This window comes from Mirounga angustirostris, unplaced genomic scaffold (assembly GCF_029215605.1).
Source record: "Mirounga angustirostris isolate CCGP_5_RB_7025 unplaced genomic scaffold, mMirAng1.0.hap1 SCAF_2, whole genome shotgun sequence".
Classification (NCBI taxonomy): Eukaryota; Metazoa; Chordata; class Mammalia; order Carnivora; family Phocidae; genus Mirounga; species Mirounga angustirostris.
In genome coordinates, this window is record NW_026991710.1 from 101,098,285 (window position 1) to 101,114,651 (window position 16,367).

A 16,367-nucleotide genomic window follows, 5' to 3' on the forward strand; every position below is an offset into this window, starting at 1 on the left:
CTTCAGATCCATTTTATTCCCTGAGTCCAGCCCTTATTAAGATTCTACACAGCAGAGAGAGGACATGAAGATACAGCAAAAGACAATGAAAGACTCATGAGAAGGGAGGGTAATCAGAGAAAGAGAAGAGAGTTTCTGAGCCTGACTTTAAAAGAGGGAAAGAAATAGAACAAGTAGGAATGGAGTATACACTCACTTAAAGAGAAATAAACAAATGGGAAATGTGTATTTCCTAAATAGACTTCCATACTTGGGGGAGAGCATCTATGTAAGGCAATAATGAGAAAAGAATGGTAAAGTAGGAAACAGACGGTGATTGTGCAAAGGCCTTGAAGCAGAGAATTTTGATTGAAGAGTGGAAACTCAATGGAAAGGAAAATCTGCTTAAAAGAAGTGTTTAAAATGTTTCAGTGTATGACTGTAAAATGGATATATGGGTAGAAAGTATATAGAGAGACACTGAAAAAAAAAAACAATCTAAATTGACTTTAGTCCTTTCAGCTCAAAAACAGTGTACCATTGCATTCCCCTCCTCTTTCAAAACGGAGGCAAGCTTGAGCTCTGCGTTTGGGGTATGAGATGCGATATAATTTTCTTTTCTTCCTACAGGATATGCTTTCCTTTATTAATCAAAAAGCGTCCCTCACAGAATGCATCTTCAGCAAATCACCCAATATAAAATCAACCAGGGTCCTAAAGGAGAAACTAAATTCTGGGGTCAAAGTGGACCTGTACAGCGAATCTGTTCATGTGGTCGCATCCGTCTTAAAGGTAGGGAAGGTTCTAGCATTATCCACTCACGAGTAACTGAAGCTATGATTGGTGTCTTTCATCATGACTGCTCAAGAACCATAATGGGCATAATAGATTAAGAACCTGACAAGGTGAAAAACGCTTGACAAAATCAAAATTTAAGGAAGCTACTTTAGGAGTTAAAAGCCCCATATGTTAGAAATTCTTTCTGTTTTCACCACACACCGCCTACCCTGCCTTCACTCCTGAAGTCGCCATGCAAAATACTAATACTGAAATGACTACTAGTCATGATAATAAATTTCAAAATACGCACTGACACATACACACTGTTTACCCATGCAAACATTCTCACCACCCTCCTAGTGAAGGCAAAGTTTCCAAAAGAAATAGAACAGGGAAAGAATTTAATCCATCCACCTTGGCACTTATGAACAGCTCTGAACCACCCTATGTTAACGTATTAATGACTACAGTCTTAGAATCTCAGTCACATTTGGTCTTCCCTTGTCCCCCGTTAATGTTCGAAGATGTGATCAATAGCAAAGTCCAGAAATGACTTAGGTAACCACTCCTACACTGCGGTCATAGTGATATCCAGTAGTAATATACATATAGGCATCAGGAGACAGGAGAAGAATGCTGATACATTACATAGCAAGATGAGTGTTGCCCTCTGTAAGGTGAGCACATGGAATCGATTTTCTAGCAAGAGTTAGGAGGTTCCGGGTGCCTGGGTGGCTCAGTTGGTTAAGCGACTGCCTTCGGCTCAGGTCATGATCCCGGAGTCCTGGGATCGAGTCCCACATCGGGCTCCCGGCTCAGCAGGGAGCCTGATTCTCCCTCTGACCCTATCCCCTCTCATGCTGTTTCTCTCTCTCTCTCTTTTAAATAAATAAATAAATAAAATCTTTAAAAAAAAAATCATTAAAAAAAAAAAGAGTTAGGAGGTTCCTTCCTGATTCGGTGTTATAAGCACCGACTAGGAAGAGGGTATGCACATGTGGGCATAGTGCTTAGACATTTCTAAAGTTTTCTCTTCCTGAAGTTGATGGATCTTGGTGGAGAAACAGACTCTGCAACTTTGGCCTTGATAATATCATGTCAAAAAACTGGGAATGGACCTAATCTAGAAATGAATCTATCCTCAGGACCTCAGTGAGTCTACTATTAGACTCTCGACTTTTAGACAGTTAAGAAAAGGAAGAATGAAGCAATTGTGCGAGTAGCTTTCTTCCAGGGAGCACACATACCCCGAGTGAGAAGACCTAGTTCTTTCCTAATATGTGTGCAAGAGCCCACCTGTTTCTGTTTCGATTGTTTCAGGCCTTTTCTTGCTAGAGTTAAGAGCTAGCACTGTGTCTAAAACAAGCAACATGGGTAAGCGTATTTCTGTCCAAGAAGCTAAAAGGATTTAGGATGGTCTATAGCCAGACCCTGTCAGTTTGTGGTACTTTGCAAAAAAAGCACACAAAGAAAATAAGTTCCAGATGATAGAAGGGAGCTTTATCTTCATTTCTACCACAGCCTAAGCTCTGCTTTAATGCCTCTAAGATTTAGGGGGAGAATATCCAAGCACCTGATGCTGCGTGTGCAAGTCAATGGAGAGTCAGAGCCAAGCTCCGTGTGGGTCCCAGTTTGGGTATCTGTGAAGGAAGTGGGGGCTGAACTGAATTTTTTAACTACATATTTTCTCTGTAATATTTCCAATACATATTTTCTGTAATATATATACATATTTATTTTTATCTCCACAAGGATTTCCTAAGAAATATCCCAGGATGTATATTTTTGTCTGATCTCTATGACAAATGGCTCGGTGTTATTGATCAAGGGAACGAAGAGGAGAAGATGACTGCAGCGCGGAGGTAACGATGCAATAATTACTCTACTCTGGTCACATCTCCAAAATACACCCAACATACTATTAGGAAAACATTGGCTTACGTTTTGCAGCTTTGCCCACTATAATCATGACCAATGTCAAAGAGTTTCAATTCTTCAAAGCCATGGGGGTCAGCTTCAGAATAGAGGCACGCTTTAGGGCTATTATTGTTCTTCTCCTGATCTTATTAATGTGGACTCCTTGGCCGTTTGACACCTTCTGGATCCATGAAACTTGTAGACGAAATTCCCTGGTTCAAGACACATGCAAGAGCATCAACTGCCAGGGCTATGACCTTAAAAGTCTGTCAAACATTTAACTAACCAGAGAAGTGTTTATCTGGCTCAGGAACTAAATTCAGTGCAACAATTTTGTCTACATTCATGCCTGGAACTCTGATAGAGAGGGGTTGTGTGCTAGATATACAAGGATGTATCCTTTTCCCTGTCTCTGTTTTTCCAACCTCTTAAGTGGAATCATTTACCTAATTTAAAGTGTGTTTTTCTGACCTTAGGCTTTTAGCCCAGCTGCCAAGAGCAAATATTGTTCTCTTGCGATACCTTTTTGGAGTGCTATACAACATTGAGCAACATTCCTCATCCAATCACATGACAGCTTATAATTTATCCGTTTGTATAGCCCCAAGCGTTCTTTACCCACCTGATTCCGGCACCTTGGAATTGGAAGACAACTTGATAAAAAAGGTAATGAGAGCTCTCATTTTTGTCCCCCAAGGGGTAGAATCCCTACTTTGAACCGGACATGTGCAGTAGTAACTCTGACGGATGGAACCTTGTGAAGTGCACATTTTCGTTAGGCCCCTGTGGAGTGGCAGAGTTCTTTAGGCTACTCTGGCGGGGTCTGGGAAGGGGTGTCGTTAAACGGGAAACTCGGAGCAGTCGAGTCACTTCTTCACCCTCCAGGAGACTAAACACTAGACTGACTAAACGAGAGAGAGAAGAGTCGTGTGATACGATAGGAAAGAACCTGGGCTTTGGAGCTTCACCAGTCAAGGTTCAACTCTCAGCCTAATCCCTGAGGGACTCGTAACCTTGGGCAAAGCCATGGTTTCCTCACTACACAATGGCGACAACAGCCAGCTCCTCTGGTCATCACTGGCACATCCTGGGTGGCTTGGGCAATATGAGCCCCCATGGCTCCAAACACATTGGCCTTCCTCTGCCAATTGTGGCTCATCTAGAAAAGTACTCAGCTACTATTTCACCTCTGCTACGTCATATGGAAACTAGCAAGAGATTCCAGAATATCCTAATAAGATGACAGGTCTTCCCCAAGCTCACACAGAGAGAGCCAGCATGAGGCAAAGCAATGCGTGAGAAGGGACTGAAGTTAGACAGACAGATACATTTTCTCTCCAGCTGTGTGGGTTTTCCCTCACAACCCCACCAAAATCTCTGCTTCCCAACTTTTAGATACTTCTTCATTTAAGAAATGGTTTTCTTAAGTTTTTGTTCATACTTTATATAAAGTTTCATAAGATGTTATACATCAGTTACAGCTCAATAAAACTGGAAACAAAATTTAAAAACAAAAAATAAGTAAACTTTAATAAGGTAGGCTACTTTGAAAATTATCCTTGTTTTATTTATATTTTGATATGTATTTATTTGAGAGAGGGAAAGAGAGAGCGTGAGCGGGTCAGGGGCAGAAGAAGAGGGAGAGGGAGAGGGAGAAGCCCAAGCCGATTCCCCGCTGAGCACGGAGCCCAAAGTTGGCTCCATGTTGGGCTGGATCTCACCATCATGAGATAGTGATCTGAGCCAGAATCAAGAGTCAGATGCTCAACTGAGGGGCCCCCAAAATTATCCTAGGCTTAATGATGTAACCACTGATACCAAAATGTTGGCTATTAAACTAGGCCACATATTAAAACTTTAGCCTACTGATTAGCAGTATTTTAAAATGTGTACGCAAAGTACACGGAAAAGTATCACTCTTCCTAAGTTATTTCTTAGAGAATTCTGGTCTCTGTTTTTTATTTTATTATTTTTTTTAAGATTATATTTATTTTCTTGACAGAGGCAGACACAGCGAGAGAGGGAACACAAGCGGGGGGAGTAGGAGAGGGAGAATCAGGCTTCCCGCTGAGCAGGGAGCCCGATGTAGGGCTGATCGCATCACCCTGGGATCATGAGCTGAGCTGAAGGCAGACGCTTGACCGATTGAGCCACCCAGGCGCTCCTGGTCTCTATGTATTTTTATCAGTTCTGAATTTTTCTGGGAAATCTTTCACATTCTTTCTTAGATCCAAGGTCTATATACATAATGTGATTTATAGCTATGCCCTATGGAAAGAGCACCCCATTCTTGTCTTTTTGTGTTACAGATTTCTCTTGTACAATTTCTCATTGAAAATTGCCTTAAAATATTTGGAGAAGACATCACTTCCCTCTTGGGAGAGAACTCAATGAGTCGTGGTAACAGCGAGCAGGCTGCAGGTACCGGGAATAATTTTATTGGCTTTAGTGAGAAGCAGACAGCAAGGCTGCCAGGGGTCATGGGAGATGCTTAGACAGAGCTGTTCTGGAGCCCAGAGCATCGCCAGGGCAAGGATTTCCATGGGCTCCTTCGTCCGAAGGCTGGCTCACAGGTCAAGGGAGGTTCCACACTGTTGTGAGACCAAAGAAAGGATAAGATGAGGTCTCTGACTTCAAGAAGTTTCTAGTGCAGATCATAACAGAATTAGGACTCATCATGGTATGCCACAGTGTTTGGGAACTTTTTCTCACAAAATTTAAATGGGTGCTATATATATATCTATGTAGTTATATATATTACATAATTATATACTGATACTATATAAATATATAAACATAATGTATATATTTATGTATATTACATGTGCGCTGGTTGAAGCCAGAGAAAGGGGCCTTTCTTCCCCTCCCTCCTCTTTTGGCTCAGGGGCTCTTGAGGCACCACAGGATTCCAGTGCCCTTTGAAATGGGTTGAAAAGAATTCGCATCTTTGAGAAAAAAGAACTTGACTTGATGTCAAACAACCTCTCCAGAGTGTAAATTCCTGTACCCCCATTTACCAGCTATATTATCTTTGGCCCATTATAGCAGCTAAGCATCAGTTTATTCATCTCTAAAATGTGGATAAAAATAATGTCTAAATCTTAGAATTGTTGTGTAGAATAAATAAGATGATGGATGTAATTCAAAAAAAGCCATTAATAGCACTAGGAGAAGTGCCCCTGACACTAGAGGTAGTATGATTTGAGCCTAGCTAATCAGACCTAACTGGCAGCAGTCCACCTTAGAAGGTAGACTTTCGATTCAGAACCTGGAGACACGTATCATCAATCCCTCCATATTTTTGACATTTCTTGTTTTCATGACACGTACCACATACTTTGAGGAAAGTTTTAGGAAAATACAAGTCATCAGGAATTAAGATGAGTCTGAGGCACCTGGGTGGCTCAGTCGTTAAACATCTGCCTTCAGCTCAGGTCATGATCCTGGGGTCCTGGTACCGAGCCCCGAGTCGGGCTCCCTGCTCCAAGGGAAGCCTGCTTCTCCCTCTCCCCCGCCCCCTACTTGTGTTCCCTCTCTTGCTGTCTCTCTCTCTCTGTCAAAAAATAAATAAAATCTGTAAAAAAAAAAAAAAAAAAAGGAAAAAGAAGGTTCAACATATTAAACAACAACTACTACTACGAGTACTCTCACTTCTTCCTTAGACTCCAGCCTGAAGACTGTGAAAACCCGTTCTTTCAGAGATAGGGCGTTTTGTCGGGGTTCCAGCACTTCCCAGCACAACCAGTGCACAGCCCCACCTTCCGCAAAGCCAGGACAGCTCTTTGGAGTTCCCCTCATGGATGTGTGTGATAAAGACAACTTCTCCTTCCCAATTCTGGTAGGTCATCTCATTTTGGTCTTCAATAGCCCTCCTGAGAAGGGGAAACTCTGAGAGGCCAAGCGTCCTCATCCAAATCTATCCCCAAATGAAGATGTCATTAGACAGCCCCTGGCTTTGGTTGAGAAGCTCTGTTACTGTTATTTCAAAGAATAGAATCTGATTTCGGTCCTGCAGAGTCATGAGGCAAATACAACAGGAAAAGTCATTCTTCTCCATTCCACTTGGGTCTTGTTTCCACAAAGACATGCGGAGGCTTGTTCAGATCAGTCAAAATGGACTCTGTGTATGTGAGTCTCTGAGAGTCCACCTCATCTTCACACTCTCCCTTCATTGCCTTCCTGAACTCACATGAGTCTCAAGTCTCCTTCAGCGGAGTCTACTCAGTCTAACAATTGTAAACATCTGACACAAGCATAGACTCATCCTCTGGCAAATAGGAATCTGTTAATCCTAACAGAATATGTCAAATGAAAGCCACAGAGTTTGGTCTGTGTTATCTCAAACTGCTGTAGTGAATTGTCAGTGTGGACATTCACTGAGTATTCGGTGTCTCTGCAAGTACTGTACGGGATGTAGGGAACGTTCCGCTAGCTATGAAGAAATGTATCATCTTAGCTAGCATGTTACCTGCTAGCTACTACCCCAGGTCCTTGCTTCACAGCAAATTTAGGGGCTAGCTAGGATTATCATCCTCTGCACTGCCTAAACGAATCAGAAAAGCCTCAGTACAGGATGTGTGTGACCCAGCTCACACAATAGATAAGTAGCATAATAGACTTCAGATCCGTTGGATTCCCTGAGTCCAGCCCTTATTAAGTTTCTACACAGCAGGGAGAGGACATGAAGATAGAGCAAAAGACAATGAAAGACTCATGAGAAGGGAGGGTAATCAGAGAAGGGGAAGAGAGTTTCTGAGCCTGACTTTACAAGAGGGAAGGAAATAGAACAAGTAGGAATGGAGTATACAGTCACTTAAAGAGAAATAAACAAATTGGAAATGAGTATTTCCTAAATAGACTTCCATACTTGCGGAAAAGCATGTATGTAAGGGAAAAATGTGAAAAGAATGGGAAAGTAGGAAACAGACGGTGATTCCGCAAAGGCCTTGAGACAGAGAAGTTTGATTTAAAAGTGTAAACTTAGTGGAAAATCTGATTAAAAGAAGTGTTGAAAATGTTTCAGTGTATGACTGTAAAATGGATATATGGGTAGAAAGTATATAGAGAGACACTGAAAAAACAGCAATCTAAATTGACTTTAGTCCTTCCCGCTCTAAAACATTGTACCATTACATTCCCCTTTTCTTTCAAAACGGAGGCAGGCATGGTATATGAGATGCCATATACTTTTCTTTTCTTCCTACACGGTATGCTTTCCTTTATTAATCAAAAACGGCCACTCGCAGAAGGCATATTCAGAAACTCAGCCAATATAAAATCCCGCAGAGTCCTAACGGAGAAACTAAATTCTGGGATCAAAGTGAACCCGTACAGGGAATCTATTCATGTGTTCGCATCCGTCTTAAAGGTAGGGAAGGTTCTAGCATTATCCACATGTGAGTAACTGAAGCGATGATGGGTGTCCTTCATCATGACTGCTCAAGAACCATAACGGGCAGAGTAGATTAAGAACCTGACAAGCTAAAAAACGCTTGACAAAATCAAAATTTAAGGAAGCTACTTTAGGAGTTAAAAGCCCCATGTGTTATAAATACTTTCTGTTTTCACCACACACGGCCCTCCGCACCTTCACTCCTGAAGACTCCATGCAAAATACTAATACTGAAATGACTACAGTCATGATACTAAATTTCAAAATACGCACTGACACAAACACACTGTTTACCGAAGCAGACATCCTCACCACCCTCCTAATGAAGGCAAACTTTCCAAAAGAAATAGAACAGGGAGGGGCGCCTGGGTGGCTCAGATGGTTAAGCGTCTGCCTTCGGCTCAGGTCATGATCCCAGTGTCCTGGGATCGAGCCCCGTATCGGGCTTCCTGCTCAGCGGGGAGCCTGCTTCTCCCTCTCCCTCTGCCTCTCTCCCTCCTCATGCTCTCTCCCTCTCTATCTCTGTGTCTCAAATGAATAAGAAAAAAAACAAAAAAGAAGAAATAGAACAGGGAAAGAATTTAATCCATGCAGCTTGGCACTTATGAACAGCTCTGAACAACCCTATGTTAATGTAGTACTGACTACAGTCTTAGAATCTCAGTCACATTTGGTCTTCCCTTGTCCCCCATTAATGTTCGAAGATGTGATCCATAGCAAAGTCCAGAAATGACTTAGGTAACCACTCCTACACTGGGGCCATAGTGATATCCAGTAGTAATATACATATAGGCATCAGGAGACAGGAGAAGAATGATGATACACCAGGTAGCAAGATGAGTGTTGCCCTCTGTAAGGTGCACACATGGAATCCATTTTCTAGCAAGAGTTAGGAGGTTCTTTCCTGATTCCGTGTTATAAGCACCGACTAGGAAGAGGGTGAGCACTTGTGGGGAGAGTGCTTAGACATTTCTAAACTTTTCTCTTCTTGAAGTTGACGGATCTTGGTGGAGAATGAGATTCTGCAACCTTGGCCTTGATAATATCATGGCAAACTAACTGGACAATTGTCCTAAACTAGAAATGAATCTATCCTCAGGACCACAGTGAGTCTGCCATTAGACTCTCGACTTTTAGACAGTTAAGAAAAGGAAGAATGAAGCAATTGTGCGAGTAGCTTTCTTCCAGGGAGCACACATACCCCGAGTGAGAAGACCTAGTTCTTTCCTAATATGTGTGCAAGAGCCCACCTGTTTGTGTTTTGATTGTTTCAGGCCTTTTCTTGCTAGAGTTAAGAGCTGGCGCTGTGTCTAAAACAAGCAACATGAGTATGTGTATTTCTGTCCAGGAAGCTAATAGGATTTAGGATGGTCTATAGCCAGACCCTGTCAGTTTGTGGTACTTTGCAAAAAAAGCACACACACAAAATAAGTTCCAGATGATAGAAGGGAGCTTTATCTTCATTTCCACCACAGACTAAGCTCTGCTTTATGCCTCTAAGTTTTAGTGGGAGAAAATCCAAGCACCTGCTCCTGCGTGTGCAAGTCAATGGAGAGTCAGAGCCGAGCACCGTGTGGGTCACAGTTTGGGTATCTGTGAAGGAAGTGGGGGCTGAACTGAATTTTTTAACTACATATTTTCTCTGGAATATTTCCATTACATATTTTCTATAACATATATACATAGTTTTTTTTTTTTTATCTCCCTAAGGATTTTCTTAGAAATATACACGGAAGTATATTTTTATCTGATCACTATGACAAATGGCTCGGTGTTATTGATCAAGGCAACGAAGAGGAGAAGATAACTGCAGCCCAGAGGTAATGATGCAATAATTACTCTGGTCACATCTCCAAAATACAGCCAACATACTATTAGGAAAACATTGGCTTACGTTTTGCAGCTTTGCTCACTATAATCATGACCAATGCCAAAGAGTTTCAATTCTTCACACCCATGGGGGCCAGGTTCATAATGGAGACACACTTTAGGGCCATTATCGTTCTTTTCCTGATCTTATTAATGTGGAATCCTTGGCCGTTTTACATCTTTTGAATACATGAAACTGTTAGGGGAAATCCCCTGGTCCAAGACAGATGCAAGAACATCAATTGCCAGGGCTATGACCTTAAAGGTCTGTCAAACATTTAACTAACCAGAGAAGATTTTATCTGGCGCAGGAACTGAAGTCAGGGCAACAATTTTGTATACATTCATGCCTGGAACTCTGCTACAGCGGGTTGTGTGCTAGATATACAAGGATGTATCCTGTTCCCTGTCTTTTTTTTCAACCACCTAAGTGGAATCACTTGCCTAATTTAAATGTGTATTTTTCTGACCTTAGGCTTTTACCCCAGCTGCCAAGAGGAAATGTTGTTCTCTTGCGATACCTTTTTGGAGTGCTATACAACATTGAGCAACATTCCTCATCCAATCAGATGACAGCTTATAATTTATCCGTTTGTATAGCCCCAAGCGTTCTTTACCCACCTGATTCCGGCACCTTGGAATTGGAAGACAACTTGATAAAAAAGGTAATGAGAGCTCTCATTTTTGCCCCCATGGGGTAGAATCCCTACTTTGAACCGGACATGTGCAGTAGTAACTCTGATGGATGGAACTTTGTGAAGTGCACATTTTCATTAGGCCCCTGTGGAGTGGCAGAGTTCTTTAGGCTACTCTGGCGGGGTCTGGGAAGGGGTGTCGTTAAACGGGAAACTCGGAGCAGTCGAGTCACTTCTTCCCCCTCCAGGAGACTAAACACTAGACTGACTAAACGAGAGAGAGAAGAGTCATGTGATACGATAGGAAAGAACCTGGGCTTTGGAGCTTCACCAGTCAAGGTTCAACTCTCAGCCTAATCCCTGAGGGACTCGTAACCTTGGGCAAAGCCAAGGTTTCCTCACTACACAATGGCGACAACAGCCAGCTCCTCTGGTCATCACTGGCACATCCTGGGTGGCTTGGGCAATATGAGCCCCCATGGCTCCAACCACATTGGCCTTCCTCTGCGAATTGTGGCTCATCTAGAAAAGTACTCAACTACTATTTCACCTCTGCTACATCTTATGGAAACTAGCAAAAGATTCCAGACCATCCTAGCAAGATGACAGGTCTTCCCCAAGCTCACACAGAGAGAGCCAGCATGAGGCAAACCAATGCGTGAGAAGGTACTGAATTTAGACAGACAGATACATTTTCTCTCCAGCTGTGTGGGTTTTCCCTCACAACCCCACCAAAATCTCTGCTTCTCAACTTTAAGATTCTTCTTCATTTAAGAAATGGTTTTCTTATGTTTTCGTTCATACTTTATAAAGTTTCATAAGATGTTATACATCAGTTACAGCTCAATAAAACTGGAAACAAAATTTAAAAACAAAAAACAGGTAAACTTTAATAAGGTAGGCTACTTTGAAAATTATCCTAGTTTTATTTATTTTTTGATATTTATTTTTTGGAGAGAGGGAAAGAGAGCGTGAGCGGGGCAGGGGCAGAAGAAGAGGGAGAGGGAGAAGACCAAGCCAATTCCCTGCTGAGCCCAGAGCCGAAAGTTGGCTCCATGTGGGGCTGGATCTCACCACTATGAGATTGTGATCTGAGCCGAAATCAAGAGTCAGACGCTCAACTGAGGGGCCCCGAAATTTATCCTAGGCTTAAAGATGTAACCACTGATCCCAAAATGTTAGCTATGAAACTAGGCCACACATTAAAACTTTAGCCCACTGATGAGCAGTATTTCAAAATGTGTACCCAAAGTACACGGGAAAGCATCAGTCATTCTAAGTTATTTCCTAGAGAACTCTGGTCTCTATTTTTTTTTTTGGTTTTTTTTTTTTAAGATTTTATTTATTTACTTGACAGAGAGGGAACTCAAGCAGGGAGAGTGGGAGAGGAAGAAGCAGGCTTCCCGCTGAGCAGGGAGCCAGATATAGGGCTGATCCCAGCACCCTGGGATCATAAGCTGAGCCGAAGGGAGATGCGTAACTGACTGAGCTACCCAGGTGCCCCTGGTTTCTACGTATTTTTATCAACTCTGAATTTTTCTGATAAGTCCTTCACGTTTTTTCTTAGATCCAAGGTCTATATACAAAATGTGTTTGCTAACTATGGCCTATGGAAAAGAACACCCCATTTTTGTCTTTTTGTGTTACAGATTTCTCTTGTACAATTTCTCCTTGAAAATTGCCTCAGGATATTTGGAGAAGACATCACTTCCTTCTTGGGAGAGAAGTCAATGAGTCGTGGTAAGAGCGAGAAGACTGCAGCTACCGGGAATAATTTAATTGGCTTTAGTGAGAAGCAGACAGCAAGGCTGCCAAGGGTCATGGGAGATGCATAGACAGTGCTGTTCTGGAGCCCAGAGCATCACCAGGGCAATGATTTCCATGTGCTCCTTCTTCCAAAGGCTGGCTCACAGGTCAAGGGAGGTTCCACACTGTTGTGAGACCAAAGAAAGGATAAGATGAAGTCTCTGACTTCAAGAAGTTCCTAGGGTAGATCATAAAGACATTAGGACTCATCATGGTATGCCATAGTGTTTGGGAATTTTTTCTAACAAAATTCTAAAAGGGTGCTATACATATATATACATATATATTTGTATATATATGTATATATGTAATAACGAATCAGAAAAGCCTCAGTACAGGATGTATGTATATGTATGTATATATTTGTATATACATATATATATGTAAAACAAATCATACATATGTATGTAGTTATATATAATATATAATTAGATACTTATACTATATAAATATATTATCATAATATATATATTTATGTATATTAGAAGTGCTCTGGTTGAAGCCAGAGAAGGGGCCTTTCTTCCCCTCCGTCCTCTTTTGGCTCAGGGGCTCTTGAGGCACCACCGGATTCCAGTGGCTTTAAAATGGGTTGAAAAGAACTGGCATCATTGAGAAAAAAGGACTTGACTTGATGTCAAACTACCTCTCCAGAGTGTAAATTCCTGTGCCCGCATTTACCAGCTATATTATCTTTGCCCAGTTATACCAGCTCAGCATCAGTTAATTCATCTCTAAATATGGATAAAAATAATGTCTAAATCTTAGAATTGTTGTGTAGAATAAATAAGATGATGGATGTAATCCAAAAAAAGCCATTAATAGGACTAGGAGAAGTGCCCCTGAGACTAAAGCTAGTATGTTTTGAGCCTAGCTAATAACAGCTGTCAGCAGTCCACCTTGGAAGGTAGACTTTCGATTCAGAACCTGTAGACACGTATCATCAATCCCTCCATATTTCTGAGATTTCTTGGTTTTATGATGCTTACGACATTGATTTGAGGAAATCTTTAGGAAAATACAAGTCATCAGGAATTAAGATGAGTCTGGGGCACCTGGGTGGCTCAGTCGTTAAGTAACTGCCTTCAGCTCAGGTCATGATCTCGGGGTCCTGGGATCAAGCCCCGCATCGGGCTCCCTGCTCCGAGGGAAGCCTGCTTCTCCCTCTCCCCGTCCCCCTGCTTGTGTTCCCTCTCTCGCTGTCTCTCTCCCTCTATCAAAATATAAATAAAATCTGTAAAAAAAAAAAAAAAAAAAAGGAAGAAGAAGTTTCAGCGGATTAAAGAACAACTACTACTACTAGTACTCTCTCTTCTTCCTTAGACTCCGGCCAGAAAACTGTGAAAAGCTGTTCTTTCAGAGACAGGGCCTTTTGGTGGGGCTCCAGCACTTGCCAGCAAAACCAGTGCACAACCCCACATTCTGCAAAGCCAGGAGAGCTCTTTGGAGTTTGCCTCATGGTTGTGTGTTATAAAGACAACCTGGCCTTCCCAATTCTGGTAGGTCATCTCATTTTGGTCTTCTATAGCTCTTCTGAGGGGGGGAAACACTGAGAGGCCACGTGTCCTCATCCAAATCTATCCCCAAATAGAGAAGTCCTTAGACAGCCCTGGTTTTGGCTCAGAAGCTCTGTTACTGTTATTTCAAGGAACAGAATCTGACTTAGGTCCAGCAGAGTCATGAGGCAAATACAACAGGAAAAGACATTCTTGTCCATTCTACTTGGGTCTTCTTTCCGCAAAAACCCACCGAGGCCTGTTCAGATGAGTCAAAATGACTCTGTGTATGTGAGTCTCTGAGAGTCCACCTCATCTTCACACTCTCCCTTCATTGCCTTCCTGCACTCACATGAGTCTCAAGTCTCCTTCAGCGGAGTCTACTCAGTCTAACAACTGCAAACATCTGACACGAGCATAGACTCATCCTCTGGCAGATAGGAAACTATTAATCCTAACAGAATATGTCAAATGAAAGCCACAGAGTTTGGCCTGTGTTATCTCAAACTGCTCTAGTGAATTGTCAGTGTGGACATTCACTGAGTATTTGGTGTCTCTGCAAGCACTGTACGGGATGTAGGGAACGTTCTGCTAGCTATGAAGAAATGTATCGTATTAGCTAGCATGTTACCTGCTACCTACTACCCCAGGTCCTTGCATCACAGCAAATTTAGGGGCTAGCTAGGATTATCATCCTCCGCACTGCCTAACCGAATCAGAAAAGCCTCAGTACAGGATGTATGTGCCCCAGCTAACACAATAGATAAGTAGCATAATAGACTTCAGATCCGTTGGATTCCCTGAGTCCAGCCCTTATTAAGATTCTACACAGCAGAGAGAGGACATGAAGATAGAGCAAAAGACAATGAAAGACTCATGAGAAGGGAGGGTAATCAGAGAAGGGGAAGAGAGTTTCTGAGCCTGACTTTAAATGAAGGGAAGGAAATAGAACAAGTAGGAATGGAGTATACAGTCACTTAAAGAGAAATAAACAAATGGGAAATGAGTATTTCCTAAATAGAATTCCATATTTGGGGAAGAGCATCTACGTAAGGGAATAATGAGAAAAGCATGGTAAAGTAGGAAACACATGGTGATTGCACAAAGGCCTTGAAGCAGAGAAGTTTGACTTAAGAGTGGAAACTCAATGGAAAGGAAAATCTGATTAAAAGAAGTGTTTAAAATGTTTCAGTGTATGACTGTAAAAAAGATATTTGGGTAGAAAGTATATAGAGAGACACTGAAAAAAAAAAAAAAAAACTAAGTAAATTGCCTTTGGTCCTTCCCGCTCTAAAACAGTGTACCATTACATTCCCCTCCTCTTTTAAAACAGAGGCTAGCTTGTGCTCTGTGTTTGTGTATATGAGATGCCATATACTTTTCTTTTCTTCCTACAGGATATGCTTTCCTTTATTCATCAAAAAGGGCCTCTCACAAAAGGCATCTTCAGAAAATCAGCCAATATAAAATCCTGCCATGTCCTAAAGGAGAAACTAAATTCTGGCTTCAAAGTGAACCCGTACAGTGAATCTGTTCATGTGGTCGCATCCGTCTTAAAGGTAGGGAAGGCTCTAGCATTATCCACACTTGAGTAACTGAAGCTATGATTGGTGTCCTTCATCATGACTGCTCAAGAACCATAACGGGGATAATAGATTAAGAACCTGACAAGCTGAAAAACGCTTGACAAAATCAAAATTTAAGGAAGCTACTTTTGGAGTTAAAAGCCCCATATGTTAAAAATACTCTGTTTTCACTACACACGGCCCTCCCCACCTTCACTCCTGAAGACTCCATGCAAAATACTAATACTGAAATGACTACTAGTCATGATAATAAATTTCAAAATACGCACCGATACATACACACTGTTTACCCATGCAAACATCCTCACCACCCTCCTAATGAAGGCAAACTTTCCAAAAGAAATAGAACAGGGAAAGAATTTAATCCATCCACCTTGGCACTTATGAACAGCTCTGAACAACCCTATGTTAACGTAGTAATGACTAGTCATAGAATCTCAGTCACATTTGGTCTTCCCTTGTCCCCCATTAATGTTCGAAGATGTGATTAATAGCAAGGTCCTAAAATGATTTAGGTAACCACTCCTACACTGGAGCCATAGTGATATCCAGTAGTAATATACATATAGGCATCAGGAGACAGGAGAAGAATGATGATACACTAGGTAGCAAGATGAGTGTTGCCCTCTGTAAGGTGCACACATGGAATCCATTTTCTAGCAAGAGTTAGGAGGTTCTTTCCTGATTCCGTGTTATAAGCACCGACTAGGGAGAGGGTGAGCACTTGTGGGGAGAGTGCTTAGACATTTCTAAAGTTTTCTCTTCCTGAAGTTGATGGATCTTGGTGGAGAATCAGACTCTGCAACCTTGGCCTTGATAATATCATGGCAAACTAACTGGACAATTGGCCTAAACTAGAAATGAATCTATCCTCAGGACCACAGTGAGTCTGCCATTAGACTCTCGACTT

At 41.9% G+C, this 16,367-nt stretch overlaps 2 long non-coding RNA genes across 2 annotated transcripts; both read left to right on the top strand.

The window, feature by feature from the left end:
• Positions 1-4,964: 4,964 nt before the first annotated feature.
• Positions 4,965-9,988, top strand: LOC135363649 (uncharacterized). The gene is made up of 3 exons (XR_010409528.1): positions 4,965-5,097; positions 6,339-6,514; positions 9,779-9,988. It is a non-coding gene; the product is annotated as an uncharacterized LOC135363649 (long non-coding RNA).
• A 1,565-nt stretch (positions 9,989-11,553) lies between these two features.
• On the top strand, positions 11,554-15,391 carry LOC135363648 (uncharacterized). The gene is made up of 3 exons (XR_010409527.1): positions 11,554-12,312; positions 13,699-13,874; positions 15,269-15,391. It is a non-coding gene; the product is annotated as an uncharacterized LOC135363648 (long non-coding RNA).
• The last annotated feature ends 976 nt before the right edge of the window (positions 15,392-16,367 follow it).